The sequence below is a fragment of the Chelonia mydas genome, chromosome 22 (genome assembly GCF_015237465.2).
Source record: "Chelonia mydas isolate rCheMyd1 chromosome 22, rCheMyd1.pri.v2, whole genome shotgun sequence".
Classification (NCBI taxonomy): domain Eukaryota; kingdom Metazoa; phylum Chordata; order Testudines; family Cheloniidae; genus Chelonia; species Chelonia mydas.
Window position 1 is genome coordinate 1,171,373 of NC_051262.2, and position 23,630 is coordinate 1,195,002.

General features: G+C 47.7%; 1 protein-coding gene across 6 annotated transcripts in view; it reads right to left on the reverse strand.

The window, feature by feature from the left end:
• Nucleotides 1-23,630, reverse strand: part of PKNOX2 (PBX/knotted 1 homeobox 2) — a 711,797-nt gene that overhangs the window by 258,086 nt on the left and 430,081 nt on the right. The gene's annotated exons all lie outside the window — the stretch shown is intronic.

The following is a 23,630-nucleotide window of genomic DNA, read 5'->3' on the forward strand; positions in this document are numbered from 1 at the left end:
ATTGGAAATTTCATAGTGTTGTAATTGCAGGGGCCCTGACCCAAAGAGGAGTTGTGGGGGGTCGCGAGGTTATTGTGGGGGGGTTGCGGTTCTGCTACCCTTACTTCTGCGCTGATGCTGGCGGCAGTGCTGCCTTCAGAGCTGGGCAGCGGGCGAGCGGCAGCTGCTGGCCGGGAGGATGGCCTGGGGTGGGATTGTCACCCTTCGGTGCTGCTGCCTTCAGAGCTGGGCAGCGGGCGAGCGGCAGCTGCTGTCCGGGAGCCCGGCTCTGAAGGCAGCAGCACAGACGTAAGGATGGCCTGGTGTGGTACTGTCACCCTTCGGTGCTGCTGGCGGCAGAGCTGGGCACCCAGTCAGCAGCTGCCGCTCTCCGGCCGCCCGGCTCTGAAGGCAGCAGCGCAGACGTAAGGAGGGCACGGTGTGGTATTGCCACCCTTACTTCTGTGCTGCTGCTGGCGGGGCGCTGCCTTCAGAGCTGGGCACCCAGCCACCAGCCGCGGCTCTCTGCCCGCCCAGCTCTGAAGGCAGTGCAAAAGCAAGGGTGGCAATACTATACTCCCCCTAAAATAACCTTGTGAACCCCCTCAATTCCCTTTTGTGCAGGACCCCCAATTTGAGAAATGCTGGTCTCCCCTGTGAAATCTGTATAGTATAGGGTAAAAGCAAACAAAACACCAGATTTCATGGTCCATGATGAGTTTTTCATGGCCATGAATTTGGTAGAGCCCTAGTTATCATGTACCGTATGTTTTTTGTCTGTGATTTTGCTGATCTCACTGGTGTCTGTGTGATTTTTGGAGGGTTGTGCCGGTGTGCTTGATTGCCTTGTGGTGTTTTTGTGTGTGTGTCTGTGTCAATATGTTTCTTGGAAGCTATTCCATGGGGTAGCACATAATTGCAGGATGCCAGAACCATTAGAAAAGACAGATGCCAAACTGTTTAGTCCTATTCCCCACAACGAGAATTTACTGAGATTCCAACCTAAGTCTTCTTAGGACAGGAAGGGTCTGACATGAAAAACAGCAGGAAATTCAGGAATAACAGACCTGTTCCACCATTGCCTTGCATCTTGTATCATCATTTACAGCCATGCGAAGTCTGTGTTAATCTCTACTATTCTGAGTACCTATTGGTTCATTTATTTTGATGTAAATAATAAAAATCAACACTTCTCCAAGAGTTTAGACACCCTAACACAGCAAGCCCAAGAGCATGGAATGAATCATTTAGACAGGCACTCTGCCAGTCAGCTACCTGCAACAAAAGCTCTATTCCACCCTGCATTGTTCTAGTCAGGGCACCCTCAGCCCCCTCTCCAAAAACCCCTATCAGGTGAACTTTACAATGTGACTGGCAGGTCATCAAAGCTGGGCTATTTCTGACCACTGTGCAGCAGAGTAAATAATGACACCAGGTGCAGGCCAGCAGTCGAAGTGAGGATGGAACCACAAGCTGATTGTAATGCCTTGGCTGAACTGCACCAAACACCAGGCTGCATGTCTCTTAGACCAGAGGAGGCCAACGCAAAGGCTCCCCCGTGAGTCAGCATTCAGGCAATGTGTGGGGCCCGGCTACCTAGCTTTCTCAGTAAGTCAGAGCCACACAGCACGTTTGAAAGCCCAGCTCTGGTAAGTGAGTGCTGCAGCCCAGAGCTGGCCAAAACTGGGGTGAAAATCATTTCTTCCATTGCATCCCATCCCGTGCCAAAAGGGAAAAAAGAAAATGAAAAGCCAGGGACTGGCATTTGGGGGAGGGGAAATGACAAGCCTGGAGAAAGGGGAGCAAACAAAGACCTGGAACAACAAAAAGAAAACATAAAAAGGCTATTTTTATTTGCAGATGCACACATGTATTGCAAAAGACCACATCAGCTGCATGAGCCTATCTGCTCACATTTCTTCCCACCCTGGAGCTATAGCAACCGACTTATAAACTCTGCCCTTACTGGCAAAGAGCTCTCACTTGCAACGGTCAGGCTCCTCTTGCCCGCCCTGTACCAACACAAAACACTTATTACCACAAAGCAATGTCACATTTCAGAAATGAGAAAAGGAGTACTTGTGGCACTTAGAGACTAACCAATTTATTTGAGCATAAGCTTTCGTGAGCAACAGCTCACTTCATCGGATGCATACACTTCAGAAATGATGGTTGATCTGGGGTAGATGTGGCCCAACTGATCATAGAATATCAGGGTTGGAAGTGACCTCATCAGGAGGTCATCTAGTCCAACCCCCTACTCAAAGCAGGACCAATCCCCAGTTTTTGCCCCAGATCCCTAAATGGCCCCCTCAAGGACTGAAGTCACAACCCTAGGTTTAGCAGGCCAATGCTCAAACCACTGAGCTATCCCACCCCACTTGTGATGCAGCTGCACAAGGAAGTAAGAGTGCATAACCTTAATCCCTTGCGCTGGATTGCACGTAGCAGCATGAGAAGGACAGCACTCCCTTGCACAAGTGGGGAAGAGTGGATGGGGCTATGTGGGGATTGGTCAAAGCCTTGGCTCTACCCCAATTCACTGGCCTGCTAGGTCTGGATCTGGAATGGGGGTATTTCCCCTTCATAGAAAGTGGGGACCCATCCAGAGAGGAGGCTGTGCCTCTGAGCCACAATCTGCCCCTTGGTTTGCTCCAGGGGCAGGATGCCCACACACTGCCCCTCGCTGCCAGCTCATGGCAAAGCCACAGTTCACCCCTTTGTCATTAAAGCTCCAAAGACAATCATAGACTCAAATACAGTGGGGCTGGCAACAAGGCCTCTGGTACCAGGCAGGGAATTTCCTGATAGTCCTCACCCTGTAGTAAAACACAAAGACATTCTTTTCATTAGGAAAAGTGTACAGATCTGGTGCCTCCCCACTGTACCACCCATTTGCCTCTCTCTCCACCAGAAACCAGGATTCAGACAAACCACTGAATTTCCAGTCTAGTATTTTGGGAACAAGTAGCTGTAAAGTCAGTACATTTAACAGTACAAACCTCAAGGAATTGGCATCTGTATTGAAATGTGGAACAAGCCATTTCTTATTAGAATTTCTAACAATGTCCTGGAGACTTTTATTTTTCCAAATATAATTCCCACCAATTCCTGTTGTCATCACCTGGCTACCCACCAGTAACCCTTAACCCTGCTGAAGGAGAGGAAATGCTGCAGCTCTCAAATCTCATCCAAAGGTCACACAAAATTAACAACAATCCAATTCAGCAGCTGTTACCAACTGAATCAGAGAAATATACTTTAACTTCCATACAAATATTCCAGAGCCGTGTGAATTCCTTAGCCCTTCCCAACCAACTGCTCCAATCCCGCTCTCCTCCTGAACTGTTTTGGTGGGGGGGAACCTTTGCCTTCATTTGATTTTCCTCCCTCTGTTGAATGTCTCTTCCTTTTACTCATTGCACTTCAATTTCTTTATACAAATGGAGGTGAATTCCTGAGAAATTATGGCAGATCACAAAATTTTGCATTGCTCCAGATCCAGTGCAATTTGACAACAATCTGTGTTTCTGCAGCAAATGGTCTCCTATACTTACTGTTAATGTCAAGGGTCAGCATGAGCGGGGAGACATCTCTCTGCTTCACCACATTTCTATTCAGGGTGCAAGTGGAGGGGAGGGGGCAAGAGCTATGTAATTTTGAATACATAAAGACGGTCATTTCACTTTCCAAAGAGGCATCAGCCGAGAGGGACATAAGAACGGCCAGACTGGGTCAGACCAAAGGTCCATCTAGCCCAGTATCCTGTCTTCCAACAGTGGCCAATGCCAGGTGCCCCAGCGGGAATGAACAGAACAGGTAATCATCCAGCCATCCATCTGCTGTCACTCATTCCCAGCTTCTGGCAAACAGGCTAGGGACACCATCCCTGCCCATCCTGGCTAATAGCCATTGATGGACCTATCCTCTATATGAATTTATCTAGTTCTTTTTTGTACCTCGTTATAGTCTTGGCCTTCACAACATCCTCTGGCAAAGAGTTCCACAGGTTGACTGTGCGTTGTGTGAAAAAAATACTTCCTTTTGTTTGTTTTAAACTTACTGCCTATTAATTTTATTTGGTGACTCCTAGTTCTTGTGTTATGAGGAATAAATAACACTTCCTTATTTACTTTATCCACACCAGTTATGATTTTATAGACCTCGATCATATCCATCCTTAGTTGTCTCTTTTCCAAGCTGAAAAGTCCCAGTCTTATTAAGCTCTCCTCATACACAAGCTGTTCCATACCCCTAATAAAGACAATTGCTGCATTTCACTCCAGGGAAAGATGAGATGTTTGGCCAGTGAAGTTACAGATCTACAAAGCTCTTGGGGGCAAATTCAGCACACTGCATTTAATTGTGAACAGCACTGTGTGTAAGCACACGCTAAAGAAAGTCCTTTTTATAAATATAAACCCTGGTTTCCCAAAAGCTAGCAGTCAAGGGAAAAATTGACTCACAAACACAGGCATTTCCATACACTAACAACTTAGGAAGGTTTCTGGTAACCTAAGCAGGACTGATGGAAGGCAATGGTTTGCTGCTGTGTCCATCTTTAGAGCCAGGTACTGAAGAGAATGAAATGACTGATTAAAGAAACAAGGTGGGTGAGGTAATATCTTTTATTGGGCCAACTTCTGTTGGGGAAAGAGACAAGCTTTCAAGCTACACAGAGTTCTCCTTGAGGTTCATGAAAGGTACTCAGAGTGTCACAGCTAAATAAAAGGTGGAACAGACTGTTTAGCATACATAGTTAACACATATTCTAAGAGACCATTCAAGATGTAGTGGCCTGTTAACACCGCCGCGGCCAGGGTTGATAAAGTCTGCTGCAAGTGGTGCTTGCTTCATTTCTCCTGGGCTTCTGACAGGCTTCTCCATGCCGTCGGCCCTACGCCAACAACTCTGACAGAGGAGCAGGAGGGCGGGTAATGGAATGGGCAGGAACAACACATCTTGAAGAACAGCAGTTAGGAAAGATAGGTAACCATTTTTCTTTGAGTACTTGCTCATGTCGATTCCATTCTAGGGGACTCACAAGCAGTGCCCTCGGAGGCGGGCTCAGAGTTCACGGTCTTGCAGCTTGCAGTACTGCTCTGCCAAAGGCAGCATCATTCCACGCTTACTGGATGAGCACGTAATGAGATGCGGAAGTGTGGACTGAGGACCAGGGAGCAGCCCCACAGATCTCTTGGATCGGCACCTGTGCCAGGAAGGCTGCCGATGACGCCTGCGCCCTAGTAAAGTGGGCCATCGCAATTGCCAGCAGGGGTACCTTTGCCAGTTCATAACAGTAATGGATGCAGGCCTTTATCCAAGACAAAGGGGGGGGATGGGGGGGGGGCTCGGATACACTCAGTGAAGCCACGCCAGGTGCATAAGTATAACCAGTTTTATTGCCAAAGTATAATAAGCCTCCCAGCCTTCATGCATTACTAAATAAGTGCTTTGCAGCAGCCAAGCAAGAATCAATGCTTATGCCCCTTCTGCTACAGACAGTCCCGGACCCTCCTGCCTTTTCCTTGAGGGCTCGTAGCAGGCGCTGCTCCGGCATGGGGAATTCCTGGCCACCCACAAGGCCAGGGTCCACAGGTGAGACTGTTCGTCTAAGGCAGTTCACATAGCTGCTTTTATCATCATCTCCTTCTAAGGGGGGAGTGTATTCACCCTGTGGTGGGGCGGTGCCCCACCCCCATGCCAGATTGGGCTACAACAGGCCAGAGCGGCTGCGCAAGGCGGCAGCCAATCAGGGAGTGCCTGTTAAAGAGCCAATAAGGACCAGTATTACAACCAGCCAATCAGGGCTAGGCTAGGCCCTATATAAAAGCTGCCCAGGAAGGGAGCAGGCAGTCTCTCCCAGGTCTTCAGAGGGTGAAGGTCTGTCTCCTGTGTGAGGAGAGTAGCACCAGGGACAGCGCAGGGCAGGCTGGGGGAGCAGAAGGGAGCTCCTGCCTGGTACCTGCCAGGCTGCAGGCCCTGAGAAAAAGGGCCTAGCTGGTGCAAAGGGGCTGAAGAGGAAATGGCCCAGGGAGAGAGATGGATGAACAGAGAGAAGGAGGGTAGGCAGGAAAGCTGCCGCCAAAGGGTCCCTGAGTCGGGACCCAGAGTAGAGGGTGGGCCTGGGTCCCTTCCATCCCCCTTGCACTTCCACCTGGCCATTGGGAGTGGCCATCACAGACTGCGCCAGACCCTGCCAAAAGGGGTTAAATGTTGGGGTGTGGTTGGCCATTGTGGCTGCGGCAAAGAGAAGGACTGCTGATAACACCAAACCCCTGGAAGGGGGTGAGACTGGAGCAGTGGGCATTGCTGGAGGGCAGTGTCCTGAAGAGGATGCCGCAAGCTGGGAGCAACACGGGTTGAGATGCCAATCTAGGGTGAAAGATGGACGGGACACCACCAGCAGAGGGCGTTCAGCATGAACTCCCAGAGTGAACAGTAGGAGGCGCTGCGGTGGTGAGTCCCAACCCTGTCATACACCCACAAGCAGGCTCTGTCTGGAAACACTATTGCTTCCTATTCTCATGCTTCAGTCTTGGTCCTCACTTATCTCTTTGCTTGTTTACCCAGTCAAGTGGCTGCAAGTCGAGAGCGGCATACCAGTCTCCTGGGTCCAGGGAGGTGATAATGGAGGCCAGGGAGACCATGCAGAGCGTCAACTTCTTGAGAGACTTGTTGAGGCGACACAGATCCAGGATGCGTCTTAGGCCCCGCTTGGCCTTTGGGATTAGGAAATAACGGGAGTAGAATCCTCTTCCTTGCATGTTCCGAGAAACCTCTTCCACTGCCTGCAGGTGCAGGAGTTTTTTGACATCCTGAATGAGGAGTTCCTCATGAGAAGGGTCCCTGAAGAGGGATGGGGAGGAAGGGCAACCATAAATTGCAGGGTACAGCCCTGAGATATTATATCCAGGACCCAGTGGTCTGAGGTTACCCTTAACCAAGCTGAACGGAAGGATGTGGAGATGGTCCAGGAAAGGGCAGGAAGGATCTGGGGAACTGACTGGGGAGTCGCTCTCAAGCACACCCTCAAAATGAGCAGGCCCACATTGCTCAGGCGAGCGGGATGAAGAAGGGTGGCATCTTCTGAAGTTAGTGTCCCTTCTCCTTGCATTGGAAAGGCTGCCAAGATCTTGGCATTGGGGGTGGCCTGACGGGCTTCCCAGCAGACTGCTGGCATATGTGTGACGTGTTGGGTCACAGAGACCCCCTTGGGACTGCCATCTGATGTGCTGGGACTACCTCTGAGCCTGTTCTCTGTGGCAGCTTGGGACTTTACCCTGCCTTGTTGAGCCAGACATGCTAGCCTACTACAAACACAGACCCAGATCTGAACCATGCCCCCCAAAATCTTCAGGCTTAACTGAAAACCGCTTAAGAAGTTGCCTGGTGCAAAAGAGGCAGGGCCCCAGAGTGTTTCTGGGGCAGGCATGGCCCTTGTGCTGTGTCAGGGTCAGGTTCAGCTTGACTGCCAAGTCCCTGTCCCAGGGGGGTGGGGGAGGCTGCAGGGTATTCTCCCACCTCCATGCAGCCAGTGGCCTGTGCTCCCCACTGCCATGGTGGAGCTTCCACATTTATTTATTGTAAAAAAAAAAAATGGCAGAATTTTAAAATATTATGCACAGAATTTGATGCAGAATTCCCTCAGGAATATGGAGTGCCATACAGCTGTGATGGTGGGACTGTGAAGGGGGCCCTGGACAGTAGGGGATCTGTGGGTGGAGGAGCTGGGCAGGGGATATGGTGTGCTGGGTGCTGTGCAGTTGTGGTGAGAGGTCAGCAGGAGTGGTCTCTGGGCGGGGGATGCTGGGCATAGGGAGTCCAGGGGCGTTGGGCATAGGGATCTGTGGGGGAGGTCTCTGGGTGAGGGGGTGCTGGGCATAAGGGTAGGGCACTGGGCAGGGGGGCAGCACAGGGCTGGGTGGGCCAATGTGCGTCTAGCAGTTGGGCTGCTCTGCTTGTACAAGAGATTTGGGACGAGTAACGGGAATGGGGAGGTGAACGCCCCGCCTCCTTTTTCCCAGGGGTAGAACAGTGATTCTGCTTCCACCAACCCTGTACCTCTCTGCCACTGGTTTATGTTTAATTGCAGCTTGTGACTGCTTGTAAGAGTCTGCAAACCCAGCTAATTCACCCACTTCATTCACCTTTTTGTCCCACAAATACTGCTTTACATTATCACTGCACAAAATCAGGAATTGTTCCTGAGTAACCAAATCACATTCCTTCAAAGCTTGTAATGCCTTTTCCCCTCACCCACTTACCTAATAAATCTCTCATTTCATTTACATAAGACACATTACTCAATCCAGATCCCCTTTTAAGAGTCCTGAATTTATCCCTGTAGGTTCCAAGTGTAATCTGAAACTGTTTTAAAACCAGTTCCTTAAATTTACCATAGTTTGAAGCATCATCAATAGGCATATTATTGAGTATGTCCAGAGCTCTTCTAGATAATTTTGCCATCAACAGTCATTTTTTGATCATCAGGAATTGCATGGAGGGTGCCCAGTCTCTCAAAGGTGATGAAATATTCGGCAATATCACTGGATTCATTATACTGCGGACATAGTCGCTCCCACTGGTGGATTTTTGGGGAAGTGGAGCCAGCTGTTGGAGGGTTTTATCTCTTTCACTCCATAACAGTCAGTTCATGCTTCTGGGCCTCAATCTGGGTCTTTTAACTCCAGGGCTAGCCTCTGGGTTTCCACGGCTCTTTTGTGAGCAGCTTCCTCCCTGGCTGCCTCTGCTTCCATAGCCCTTCTGTGTGCAGTCGGCTGCCTCTGATTCTTTGAGCCTCAATTGAAACTCACAGTCCTTTGCCTTCTCTTCTGCTTCCAGTCTGGCTAGCTCTAGTTTTGTAGCTGCTCACAGGTAGTCATTTTCCTGCTTTCTTATGCTTATTTCCCTCACCCGAAATAAACAAACAGAAAATAACAAACCATAACCACTTTGTCTGTTCTCCAGTCACCACACTCAAAACTCACTTAAAGCCACTACCAGTGTTTCAAAGCAATCAGGTGTGCACAGATCCTGCTCAGCTACACCACTGTGATGGGTTGGGTCACAGAGACCCACTTGGGATTGCCACCTGATGTGCTGGGACTACCTCTGAGCCCATTTTCCTTGGCAGCTTGGGACTTCAGTACCCTGCCTTGTTGAGCCAGACACACTAGCCTGCTACAAACACAGACCCAGGTCTGAACCACGTCTCCCAAAAGCTGCAGGCTTAACTGAAAACAGCTTAAGAAGTGCTCCTCTCTCCAACACCCAGATACCCAGGTCCCAATGGGGTCCAAACCCCAAATAAATCTGTTTTACTCTGTATAAAGCTTATACAGGATAAACTCATAAATTGTTTGCCCTCTATAACACTGATAGAGAGATATGCACAGCTGTTTGCTCCCCCAGGAATTAATTACTTTCTCTGGGTTAATTAATAAGTAAAAAGTGATTTTATTAAATATAAAAAATAGGATTTAAGTGGTTCCAAATAATAACAGACAGAACGGAGTAAGTTACCAAGCAAAATAAAATAAAACACGCCTAAAGAAAGTGTAAGTCTAATACAGTAGGAAACTAAATGCAGGTAAATCTCACCCTCAGAGATGTTCCAATAAGCTTCTTTTACAGACTAGACTCCTCCTAGTCTGGGTCCAGTTTAGGGATGAGCTTCCTCTACCCTGACCTCTGAGTGATCTGCATGCACTGAGCCCAATGTTGCCGATGATACTATTGCTGCCTGCTGTTGCTCTGAGGTAGCAGCCGAAGAGCATTGGGAAAGGACATTGCCATGACTGGCATTTCCCATGTATCCCAATAAGGCCACCGGTTTGGCCACTGGCCTTGATGCCACTTTTGTGCCGAAGTTGATGGGGTCACGCTGGTGTGACCTGGGAGAGGGGCTAACCCGGCCCGCTGTACTGGAGGAGTCCCTTTACGGTGACCATGGAGGAGCCGTTGATTCCTGAGTGTGCCTGCTAATGGTTGCGTTAGAGACCGGTGTCCGGAGAGGGATAAGTGGCGTCGGTACTGGGGCAACTGGTAGCAGCGCCTGGGAGACCGGAGCCTGGATGGGGAGCGTTTACACGTGGGAGGTGATGGGGACCTTCGATAAGAGGCCGACTGATAGGAGGACGTGTGGTGCCAGTAAAACGGAGACTCTTTAGGCAAATCGCGCCTGGATGGCGGTGACCGCAATTGCAGACTGGGGTGAGCCCTAGAGGATCTAGGCTGTGACTCCAGGGATTTGCGGCACTGAGGTGGGGAGCACGGTCTCGTCTCAGAAGATTGTCAACACTCCATTAACCCCGAGGAGTCATGGCATCTGGCTTGCCCTCTTGGGGAGCTTTTGCTACATCCTGCTGCCCCTGCTGTGTTGACAGTGCTGGTGGAGGCCTTTGCTCTCTCCGTGCAAGGGAGGCCTGGGCAGGTGTTGGTGCCAGCAGGGGCTCGGATCACATACCACTCCCCTGAGTCCGGGGCAGCAGGTTTGTATAATTTTTGGTGATGCCCAGAACAGGTCCAAGTCCCGACCCCTCACACCTGCCTTGTAAGCCTATATGTATGTATGTATGTATGTATCTATATATGTGTGTGTGTGTGTGTGTATATATATATATGTGAGGGCTCTGGGGTGGGGCTTGTGATGAAAGGTTTGGGGTGTGGGAGGGACTCAAGGCTAGGGCAGAGGGTTAGGGTGCGGGGGGGATGAAGGCTCTGTCTTGAGGCTTGGGATGAGAGGTTTGGGGTTTGGGAGGGGCTCAGGGCGAGGGTTAGGGTGTGCGGGAATGAGGGCTCTGTCTTGGGGCTGGGAATGAGGAGTTTGGAGTGTGGGAGGGGCTCAGAGCTAGGGGAGAGGGTTGGGGTGAAATGGGTGAGGGCTCTGGCTGGGGATGAGGAGTTTGGGGTGCAGGTAGGCTGCTAATGGGGCTGGGGCCAGAAAGGAGGACTCCCACCAGCCTTCTCCCCACCACAGCAGCGAGCTCTGGGGGAGGGGCCCCCTCTCCCCTGGCAGCACACTCACCTTGCACCACTGTCACTGCACGGGCTCCATGGGCCCCCTCATGGGCCCCTCCCCTCCAGGAAGCCCCCTCACCTCTCCTGTGGTGGGTGCTGGTGGGGGTCGCCATCAGATGTGCACTGTCTCCCCTGCTACTGCCCCTCACTGTAGCCTCACTGGGGGTGGGGCTACCCCTTGCCCATCATGGGGCAGAAGCGGTGACTGTGGGTGGGGGAGGGCCTGTGCTGGTGGAGGGTCCCGCCAGAAAAGAGAAGGGTCCGAGGCAGAAGGGCAGGAGCAGGGGCAGCCTGCCCTGGCACTAGCGGGTGGGGGGCAGTTGATACTGGGAGCCAGCAGAGCAGAGCACAGCGCGGAGCTGCAGGGGGCAGCCACTGCCTTGAGGCAGGGATGCTCTGGGGCCTGGGGGAGGCGCGTGGGGGCAGCAAGTTGGGGTTGGGGGACACTCGGGGGAGGCGCGCGGGGGTGGTAGGTGGGGCCAGGGGAGAGACCCGGCCCCAGATATTGGTGGAGCCGGGCCCCCGGGCCCTGAATATTGCTGGAGCCCAGGCACCATGGCCCATATAACTCGCTCCCCCTGCCTGAGTCGATGACGGAACTTTCGAGGGGCTCAGAGCCCCAGCTGGAGAGGCGTGCACTTGCAACTCCAGAGTGGCCAGGTGGGCTGAACTAGGTCCCTTGCCCAAAGAGCCTTGGGACTTTTTGTCTGGTGTCAGGGAGCCGTGCTTCTGCGCCTTCTCCTTAGGCACCAGAGATGTTGATTGGTGCTGGGTGGAGCCCGGTGCCGGGGGTGCACTACACACCAATGCCGAGGGGCTGACTCCATTAGGAGAGTTCAGAGACAGATATCCCGCTCCTTCTGAGTTCATGGCTGAAAGTTCTTACAAATGCGGCATTTCTTGGGAAGAATTAGTGGGGGAAGCAAAAGTGGATGGGAACCTGGGAGGCAGTGACCATGAGATGGTCGAGTTCAGGATCCTGACACAAGGAAGAAAGGAAAGCAGCAGAATACGGACCCTGGACTTCAGAAAAGCAGACTTTGACTCCCTCCGGGAACTGATGGGCAGGATCCCCTGGGAGAATAACATGAGGGGGAAAGGAGTCCAGGAGAGCTGGCTGTATTTTAAAGAATCCTTATTGTGGTTACAGGGACAAACCATCCCAATGTGTAGAAAGAATAGTAAATATGGCAGGCGACCAGCGTGGCTTAACAGTGAAATCCTTGCTGATCTTAAACACAAAAAAGAAGCTTACAAGAAGTGGAAGACTGGACAAATGACCAGGGATGAGTACAAAAATATTGCTCGGGCATGTAGGAGTGAAATCAGGAAGGCTAAATCACACCTGGAGTTACAGCTAGCAAGAGATGTTAAGAGTAACAAGAAGGGCTTCTTCAGGTATGTTGGCAACAAGAAGAAAGCCAAGGAAAGTGTGGGCCCCTTACTGAATGAGGGAGGCAATCTACTGACAGAGGATGTGGAAAAAGCTAATGTACTCAATGCTTTTTTTGCCTCTGTCTTCACGAACAACGTCAGCTCCCAGACTACTGCACTGGGCAGCACAGCATGGGGAGGAGGTGGCCAGCCCTCTGTGAAGAAAGAAGTGGTTCGGGACTATTTAGAAAAGCTGGACGAGCACAAGTCCATGGGGCTGGATGCACTGCATCTGAGAGTGCTAAAGGAATTGGCGGATGTGATTGCAGAGCCATTGGCCATTATCTTTGAAAACTCATGGCGATCCGGGGAAGTCCCGGCCGACTGGAAAAAGGCTAATGTAGTGCCCATCTTTAAAAAAGAGAAGAAGGAGGATCCTGGGAACTACAGGCCAGTCAGCCTCACCTCAGTCCCTGGAAAAATCATGGCGCATGTTCTCAAGGAATCAATTCTGAAGCTCTTAGAGGAGAGGAAAGTGATCAGGAACAGTGAGCATGGATTCACCAAGGGCAAGTCATGCCTGACTAATCTAATTGCCTTCTATGATGAGAGAACTGGTTCTGTGGATGAAGGGAAAGCAGTGGACGTGTTATTCTTTGACTTTAGCAAAGCTTTTGACACGGTCTCCCACAGTATTCTTGTCAGCAAGTTAAGGAAGTATGGGCTGGATGAATGGATTATAAGGTGGGTAGAAAGTTGGGCTAGATTGTCGGGCTCAACGGGTAGTGATCAATGGCTCCATGTCTAGTTGGCAGCCGGTATCAAGTGGAGTGCCCCAAGGGTCGGTCCTGGGGCCGATTTTGTTCAATATCTTCCTTAATGATCTGGAGGATGGTGTGGATTGCACCCTCAGCAAGTTTGCAGATGACACTAAACTAGAAGGAGTGGTAGATACGCTGGAGGGCAGGGATAGAATCCAGAGGGACCTAGACAAATTGGAGGATTGGGCCAAAAGAAATCTGATGAGGTTCAACAAGAGTCCTGCACTTAGGACGGAAGAATCCCAGGCACCGCTACAGACTAGGGGCCAAATGGCTCAGCAGCAGTTCTGCAGAAAAGGACCTAGGGGTTACAGTGGACGAGAAGCTGGATATGAGTCAACAGTGTGCCCTTGTTACCAAGAAGGCCAATGGCATTTTGGGATGTATAAGTAGGGGCATAGCGAGCAGATCGAGGGACGTGATCGTTCCCCTCTATTTGACATTGGTGAGGCCTCATCTGGAGTACTGTGTCCAGTTTTGGGCCCCACACTACAAGAAGGATGTGGAAAAATTGGAGAGAGTCCAGCGAAGGGCAACAAAAATGATTAGGGGTCTGGAACACATGACTTATGAGGAGCGGCTGAGGGAACTGGGATTGTTTAGTCTACAGAAGAGAAGAATGAGGGGGGATTTGATAGCTGTTTTTTACTACCTGAAAGGTGGATCCAAAGAGGATGGATCTAGACTATTCTCAGTGATAGCAGATGACAGGACAAGGAGTAATGGTCTCAAGTTGCAGTGGGGGAGATTTAGGTTGGATATTAGGAAAAACTTTTTCACTAGGAGGGTGGTGAAACACTGGAATGCGTTACCTAGGGAGGTGGTGGAATCCCCTTCCTTAGAGGTTTTTAAGGTCAGGCTTGACAAAGCCCTGGCTGGGATGATTTAGTTGGGGACTGGTCCTGCTCTGGGCAGGGGGTTGGACTAGATGACCTCCAGAGGTCCCTTCCAACTCTGATATTCTATGATTCTCCTTGATGTGAGATTTGCCCAAGCACTTGAGACAGCTGCCATGGGGATCACTAACAGGCATGGACCCGTTAGTCCATACAGGGCTTGAACCCAGGGGATGGAGGCATGCCCCACTGGGGCCAAAGTCCCACTGGGACTCTAACTACTAACTATCTACAACTATAACTATTAAGGACAATTACAACTATTTACAAAGCCCTAAGGCGGAATGGCTCTTCATGAGGCAAGAAAAAGCGCTAACCACTTGCGAAGGAAGGGAGAGAAGCACTCCGACTAACCCCCATGGGCGGTAACAAGTAACTGAGAGGGCGCAGGGCTGGCAGCACCTGATATATTGCACCATGAGCGTGGCTCTCCAGAGCCGCCACAGCCGGCCCTACGGATACCACTAAAGCAAAAGTCATCGACAACTGCGCACGTGGGTGCACGCACACCTAGAATGGAATCAACACGAGCAAGCACTCAGTGAAGTACTTTTAGTGCATGTCAGCTGAGTCCACATGGGCTAGTTAGTGCACGACACACTAGTGTGGACTAAAATTTTACAGCCCTCCAGTATCCACTAAACCACCATGTAAACAAGCCCTAAATCTTCTCTTGAATCATTTCAATTTTGTCAACATTCTTTTTGAAGTGTGGACATAGGACCTCGCAGACTTTAAGGTTAGAAGGGACCATCGTGATCATCTAGTCTGACCTCCTGCATATTGAAGGCCCAGAACCTCACCCACACAGGACACAATATTCCAGCATACTTGGGCCAGTATCATATGCATCAATGGCATGTACTTTATTACTCCTACTCAATGCTTACACACACACACACAAGGATTGCTGGGCTCTTTTGTCTACCATTTCACACTGGGAACTCGTGTTCACTTGGTTATCCATCATGACTTCTGTGTCCTTTTCAGAGTCACTGCTTTCCAGAATACAGTTTCCCCAGCCTGTAAGTGTGTTTCACATCTTTGTTTCTCAGATATACAACCTAGCATGTAGCTGTATTAAAATGCATGTTGTTCAAATGAGCCCATCCTACCAAGTGATCAAGATCACTGAGGAATGGACCTGTCCTAAACATTATTCATTACGGCTTGTATTGTCTACAAACTTTACTAGCAGTGCTTTTATTTTTTCTTTATATCATTGCTAATATTTTAATATCAATGGGCTGATAATGTATCTTTGTGGGATCCCACTAGAAACTCTCATTGGACAATGATTCCTCATGAACAATTACTTTGAGATCCCCCAGTTAGCTAGCGTTTAATCTACCTAATATGTGCTATATTGATTTTGTAATAAAATGTTTAATAAGAATGTTGTGGTAATAAGGCAAGTGCTTAACAGAAGTCCAGGTACATTAAGTCAATACAAGTTACCTCTATCAACCAGACTTGTGATCTCATTAAAGAATATCAGGTTTGCTTGACAAGTCTTATTTTCCTTGCAAACAGTTTGATTGGCATTAATTATTTCATCATCTATTAGTTCCTTATTGATTGAGTCCCATCTCAGTCATGACATTATTTGGCGTAGAATCCATGTCAGGTGAACTAGTTTATCATTACCTTTATTCTTTTTAAATACTGATATATAATTTCTTCCTCTCTCCTGGAATTTCCCCAGCATTCTAAAATTTATTAAAACTTAACAGTTCAGAGATCTCCTCAACTAGCTCCCACAAAGCTCTCTGGTCCACATGTTTAACTTTTATAGATGCTGTTTCAGTTTTCTTTCCTGCAATATTTGTATAAAACTCTTATTTTCCACAACTCTACTACCTATGGATTTTTCTTTAATTTCTCTTATCAATTGCTGGCATTTCTTAACTTCCAATATATACTGTGTTGTCGTCTTCATCTTTTTTCCATTTGTCATAGAATGACTTTTACTTTGTTATTGCTGCTTCATTTCCCCTCTAAACTAGGATTTTTTGATTTTTATTTTTTTAAACTCATGCAGCCTTCTTCAGAGATTTTGAAATTGTAGCTTTTAGGACATCTAGTCAAGTGTTCTTAAACAATTCCCAATTCTTGTGCCATTTGTTTCTCTTTACTTTTTTTTCGCCTTGTCAATTTTGCTCACACTTACCTTTAGCTTTTGGAAACTAGCTCTTTTCAGTCACCAAGTATTTAGTACTGAGTGGGTCTGTGTTCTGCTTGCAGCTAGGCAACCACTAATTTTTAGTTCAGTGACCAATTCATTTATATCCAGCAGAATGAGGTCCAATACAGAGTATTGGAATCAAAAAGCAATGGGAAAGTGTTCATATAAGCCTGGCACTGCAACATTCCAAGGTAATCTTCTATTCCTCTGACTTCTCCTTTAGATGATCCAAACCCACATAACCCAGATTGCAAAAATATGTCTCCCTTCTTCTCTTCAATATCCACACTTTTTCAGAATTTCCTTGATCTGCCTTGGGATTTTTCTAGTTCCTCCCTAAGGACAGACAACATACTTTTTACCAGAAAAAGAAGTTGACATGTATATTTTGGATCCTTGATTTCATAGAATCATAGAAGATTAGGGTTGGAAGAGACCTCAGGAGGTCATCTAGTCCAACCGCCTGCTCAAAGCAGGACCAACCCCAACTAAATCATCTCAGCCAGGGCTTTATCAAGCTGGGCCTTAAAAACCTCTTAGGATGGAGATTCCACCACCTCCCTAGGTAGCCCATTCCAGTGCTTCACCACCCTCCTAGTGAACTAGTTTTTCCTAATATCCAACCTAGACCTCCCCCACTGCAACATGAAACCATTGCTCCTTGTTCTGTCATCTGCCACTTCTAAGAACAGCCGAGCTCCTGCCTCTTTGGAAACCCCCCTTCAGGTAGTTGAAGGCTGCTATCAAATCCCCCCTCACTCTTCTCTTCTGCAGATTAAATAAGCCCAGTTCCCTCAGCCTCTCCTCATAAGTCATGTGCTCCAGCCCCCTAATCATTTTTGTTGCCATCCGCTGGACTCTCTCCAATTTGTCCACATCCTTTCTGTAGTGGGGGGCCCAAAACTGGATGCAAGACTGGCCTCAGTTATAGAGGGGAATAATCACTTCCCTCGATCTACTTGTAATGTTCCTACTAATGCAGCCCAATATGCCATTTGCCTTCTTGGCAACAAGGGCACACTGACTCATACCAAGCTTTTTGTCCACTGTAATTTCCAGGTCCTTTTCTGCAGAACTGCCACTTAGCCAGTTCGTCCGCAGCCTGTAGCAGTGCCTGGGATTCTTCTGTCCTAAGTGCAGGACTCTGCACTTGTCCTCATTGAATCTCATCAGATTTCTTTTGGCCCAATCCTCCAATTTGTCTAGGTCACTCTGGACCCTATCCCTACCCTCCACCGTATCTACCCTCCCCCAGCTTAGTGTCATCTGTGGCCTTTCTGTGGGTGCAATTTATCCCATCATCCAGATCATTAATGAAAATGTTGAACAAAACTGGCACCAAGAACGACCCCTGACGACTTTCTGGATAGAAGTCAGCATTTGGTACTGCAGGCACAGCATGCTGAAGAATCAGAGGGCAGTGCAAAATGGGGAAGAAAACTGGCAGCATGTGACCTCCAGAAGAAGAAAGAGGAGAACCCATGTACTCCCAATGCAGACAGAGGTAAGAAACCATTTTCAGGCTCTCTGCACAGATACTATGGCAGAGAATTGTTTGGAAGAGTCATCTGAGGGAAGGGATCAGAAGGCGACCTCATCGACCAGAAGGCATGGGATTCATTGTCTTAGGGATGGGGGTTCCGTGACCACCATTCCCAAGAGGAGGAGACAGGTGGTGGTGGTCGGGGAGTCCTTCTTAAGGGGGACGGAGTCATCCATCTGCTGTCCAGACCAGGAAACTCAAGAAGTGTGCTGCTTGCCTGGAGCTAGAATTCAGGATGTGATGGAGTGTCTGCCAAGACTGATCTAGCCCTTGGACTGCTACCCCTTCCTACTTCTCCACGTGGGCACCAATGATACTGCTAAGAATGATCTTGAGCAGGTCACTGCAGATCTAAGCCCTGAGGTAAGGGGGATACTGGGAGGAAACACAAGGGGGAGGGTGCAACACAAGAGGCCTCCTGATTCATACTGAGAAAGTAGGGCAATTGGATAGTTATCTTAGGTGCCTGTGCATGAACACAAGAATCCTGGGAAACAAGCAGGAAGAATTGGAAGTCCTGGCACAGTCAAGGAACTGTGATGTGCTTGGAATAACAGAGACTTGGTGGGGTAACTCACATGACTGGAGCACTGTCATGGATGGGTATAAACTGTTCAGGAAGGAGAGGCGGGGAAGAAAGGGTGGAGGAGTTGCACTGCATGTAAGAGAGCAGTATGATTGCTCAGAGCTCCAGTATGAAACTGGAGAAAAGCCTGTTGCGAGTCTTTGGGTTAAGTTTAGAGGCAAGAGGAACAAGGGTGATGTCATGGTGGGCATCTGCTATAGACCACCAGACCAGGGGGAGGAGGTAGATGAGGCTTTCTTTGGACAACTAACAAAAGTTTCTGGATCACAGGCCCTGGTTCTCATGGGGGACTTCAACCACCCTGATGTCTGCTGGGAGAACAATACAGCAGTGGCCAGACAATCCAGGAAGTTTTGGGAGAATGCTGGGGACAACTTCCTGGTGTAAGTGCTGGAGGAACCAACTAGGGGCCGTGCTCCTCTTGACCTGCTACTCACAAACAGGGAAGAATTGGTAGGGGAAATAGAAGTGGATGGCAGCCTGGGCAGCAGTGACCATGAGATCGTTGAGTTCAGGATCCTGACAAAAGGAAGAAAGGAGAGCAGCAGAATATGGACCCTGGACTTCAGAAAAGCAGACTTTGACTCCCTCAGGGAACTGATGGGCAGGAACCCCTGGGAGCCTAATATGAGGAGGAAAGGAGTCCAGAAGAGCTAGCTGTATTATAAAGAGGTCGCAGGAACAAACCATCCCAACGTGCAAAAAGAATAGCAAATATGTAAGGCGACCAGCTTAGGTTAACAGAGAAATCTTAGGTGAGCTTAAACACAAAAAGGAAGCTTACAAGAAGTGGAAACTTGGACAGATGACTAAGGAGAAGTATAAAAATATTGCTCAAGCATGCAGGGGAGTAATCAGGAAGGCCAAAGCACAAATGGAGTTGCAGCTAGCAAGGGTTGTGAAGGGTAACAAGAAGGGTTTCTACAGGTATGTTAGCAACAAGAAGGTGGTCAGGGAAAGTGTGGGATCCTTACTGAATGGGGGAGGCAACATAGTGACAGATGTGGAAAAAGCTGAACTACTCAATACATTTTGTTTGGTTTGGTCCTGCTTCGAGCAGGGGGTTGGACTGGATGACCTCCTGAGATCTCTTCCAACCCTAATCTTCTGATTCTATATATAATATACGGCACTTATCAAATGTAGACGCAGCCTAAGTGTGCACCTTTACAGCTCTCTGTGGGTGTTTGCTGCAGCATAACTTGAAAATGGGAAATCTCATCATTTTGTTTGTTTGTGCCTGAGTTCTTGCAAATATATGAAAGAGTATGCAAATGTACAATATACTAGTGTGTGGTTATTTTTGTTAATGGTTGTACACAGGTATTCACTCCCCTCAGGCAATGATACAGGCTCCAGTCCACGTGATACTTTCTGTGTGTGGAGAAGCACTTCAGACCATGTGCCTAGAAGTCCTCGTTCTATGAGAAGTAGTATGTTAGCCTCTTGCCCATTCTGGCACTAGTAATGAGGAGTCTTTCCTGTTGGAAAACAGCAGTGGTGGTTACAAAGGGCCACTGCCCTGGGAAGTACTGCAAACCAGACTTAGAACGTGTCTTACTCATGTACAGCCGCCTTGGGACAGGTGAACTGACCTACAAGGCATGAGTTCTCAATCCAACTCTTCTAGTGACTGTTCTTAATTTTTCTGTGCACACCCCTACCCTTATTAACAAGTGCTGGACTTTTAAAAGATATTTAGGCACCTAAAGATTCAGGAAGGCACCTAATAGGTGCTTAAATCTTTTAAAAATCCTAAGTTCTGAGTCAAGAGCCAAGATACTTTTGAAAATACCACTTGGCACCTACCTGCATCTTCAGGTGCCAAAATACCTTGAAAAAATCAGGCTCTAAGTCCTCATCCCCAACCTTTTGGAAAGCAAATCCCATGTACCCATTTTACAGCTCGGATCACTAAGAGTGGAAACGGCAATTGCATACAGAGCAGGTTAAGAGCCCAGCTCTCTAATACGATAGACTCAAGTCTCTTCTGCTTCCCCATATTGGCTTTCAGAAGAAATAGCCCAAATTATGTGCTTGTGTAACCCACACTTACAGTGTGACTTTGTCCTAGGCTAGTGCCTAGACACGCATTGAGGTTTATGAGCCTGCTATCATCTCTATGCTAACGTGCATTGTCCCTTAGCTAAAATTCCCACAGCACAAACTCACCAACACTCTTCGCACTAGTTGGCAGACTAAGCAGAAAGACCAAGAATGACCTGGGCCATGGGGATTGAACTTCCTCTGTGATCCCTAGAGATTCCTCCCAGATCAGTGTTTTGCAAGCTGGCAGGCCAGTATGTGGGGGAAGCTTGATCTGATGTTGCTTTGTAGATAAGCAGAGGGATTCATTCACAAGTGCTGCATGAGCACTACATCCACAGAATGTTTTTTAAGCCAAAGTTTATGGCAATATGCAAATCAGTCAGAAATAGGCAAATCAGTCAATTCAATAATTTGCATAAAATGTCACACAAAGCTTGGCAACTATGTCTATGCAGCTAATTTAGCTATGCATGTATGTACTGCATGGACACCTTCACTCCAGTGTTGGGAAATGTGCTGCAAAGATCAATACACAGTACAGTAAGTCAGACTCTAGGTAGGGCTAAAAGCTCAGTTCCAGAGTCAGTGCCTAAATTATAGCATTTTAGTCTTAGGTTCCATTCAACCTTTCTGTGCTTTAGTTCCCCTTTCAGAAAGAGATGTCTAATACCAATGCTCTGTACATATAACACTGTTCCAGTGGTAGTTCCCAAGTTTCTTTCCAAAGATGGGTAAGTCTCAACCATTCTACAGTACACCTACGTATAGACAGTTGAGGAATTTGCATGAGAGACACTGTGATGTAATGGTTGAGATGTGAGTCTACCATCTTAGGGATCAGGGCTCTTTTCCTGAGACTGCCACGAAATTCCAATGGACCTTGGGCAATTAACCTCGGTGCTCTGTTTCTAACAGTTAATGCATTGGAAAATAAGTATAATGGTAGAGACTTTTCCCTTTGGGGTAGTGGTGAGTGCTCCAAATAAATAAATCTTGTGAATTGCATTAATCATAATATTCAATCAAAATTAGCTCTCTTGGTAGAAACCTCATTACCAATCAGAATTCTTTCCTCAGCAGTATTATCTAATGCTAAAAGTCATTGGAGAAACATTCCATTAGCTGTCTGGAGAGAATTAATGTAATCATAGATAACAGGAATAATCACATAGACCATCAGTTCGACCCTCAGCACTCTTCAAGATGGCTCACCGTGTCTCCACTGAAACTGCATTTAACCTGCTCCTGAATCTCTGAAATGAGGATATCTCAACCCCCTCCTTGAGGAGTCTGTTTCACTGCCACTTCCTCTTACTGTTAAAAAACCTTCCCTGAAAAATAGAAGAAACCTTTCTTTTTTAGTTCCCTAAATGCTCCCTATCAGAACAACTTTGACTCCCTTCCTTTAAAGTAACTGAAGTAAAAGTAAAGCAGGAGTGGCGATGATACCTTCTACAGGTAAAGTTGAGCAACAATTTGCACTCTAACCTTCTATTTGCTCATACCTTTCCAAACCTTTTGGGCTCAACTTGTCCAGGCTTGCTCTTTGCCTGAAAGAGAGGTTTTTATAAATATAAAAATTTGAGCTAAATTAGTTCTGTCATTTTATGAATGAGAAAAATGAAAAATATAATGTTCCTATTTAAAAAAAAAAATGTGACTTTTCCTGAACAGCTCTGCAGCCAAAAGCGTCTGGAGATGAAGCAGAAAACTAGCCAGGAAATATCCCTTTTTGAAGAGAAGAGCCTATGGCAAATACAAAATATGGAGAAGTGCCCTAACTGAGAAGAGCGTCTGGTGAAAAGTTCTTATCACTATCAGAAAACCTCACACAGCTGCAGTACACTTTTTCATGGACTTTTTTTGGAAGGCTTAGAAAGTGCAGCTGTAAGGAAGCACAGATCTGTGACTAACTTCTTTTGTTCCTAGCCAAGCGCAAAAGAGTTGAAGGAGAATTCTTGCGCGCATCTTATGGTGCACAGGCAGAATGCCTGCTCTTATACACCATGGGAAATGTGCAGCTCCTACAGTTTACAGAAGAGATTTCTTCCCTCCTGCAGATCTCCTGTGTTGCATAGAAGCAAGGCTCCACCTAGTGTGTCCCTTAAGGCAGTGCTACTCAAAGTGGTGGTTCGGGGACCGGTGCCAGGCCGCGAGCCATCGGCTGCCGGTCTGCACGCACATTGGGGGAAAAAATTGCCAGTCCCCCCACATCAGATAGCTTGAGAAGCACTGCCTTAAGGTGCATGGAAGAGGCTAATTACGTGGAGTCTAGATCAATAGTTAGACTCTGCAAACACCAGGGACTGAGTCCTTAAAAAAAAAAAAATTAAAATACCAGAACACAGCAAAAAAGGTGCCTGAACTGACATGAATTGAACCCTGACACACACTACATCAATTTTTGAGCAGACCTTCAAAATCCTAAAAAGTTGATCTCCTTGTAATATGTTTCCTTTTGTATGTCCTCAGCCATTTTCTTTTAAAGACTCCCAAGAAATTCCATGCAAACAAACGCACAAAATGTTAATATTGCACAATTATGTGCTCAGAAATCAGGAAATGCAAAAGTTACAGTTACATGTGCATATGCATCATGATACTGTCTTAAATTGCATACTTTCATGCTAATTCTCAAATACATGAGAGCATACATTTTTATGTGACCTTTGCTATACGTGTGCCATATCCTGTAATACTGTATACGACTGCATAAACGGGACAAACAGAATTCATGAAAACGAACTGTATTTTATGAAAAGCAAAGAGTTAAATATACTTACACAACTTGCTACAGACTAAATATAACAAAACAATTGGTACAGAAGCCTACAAACTTTCTATAGTAGCCTAAGCCCTGGTCTACACTATGAGGTTAGGTCGAATTTAGCCGCGTTAGGTTGATTTTATAAGCTATGCATCTACACAACCAACCCCGTTCCGTTGACCTAAAGGGCTATTAAAATTGACAGCTATACTCCTCCCCAGCGAGGGGAGTAGTGCTAAAATCGACCATGCTGGGTCGAATTTGGGGTAGTGCAGACGCAAGTTGACGGTATTGGCCTCTGAGAGCTATCCAAGAGTGCTCCAATGAGACCGCTCTGGACAACACTTTCAACTCCAATGCACTAGCCAGGTACACAGGAAAAGCCCCAGGAAATTTTGAATTTCATTT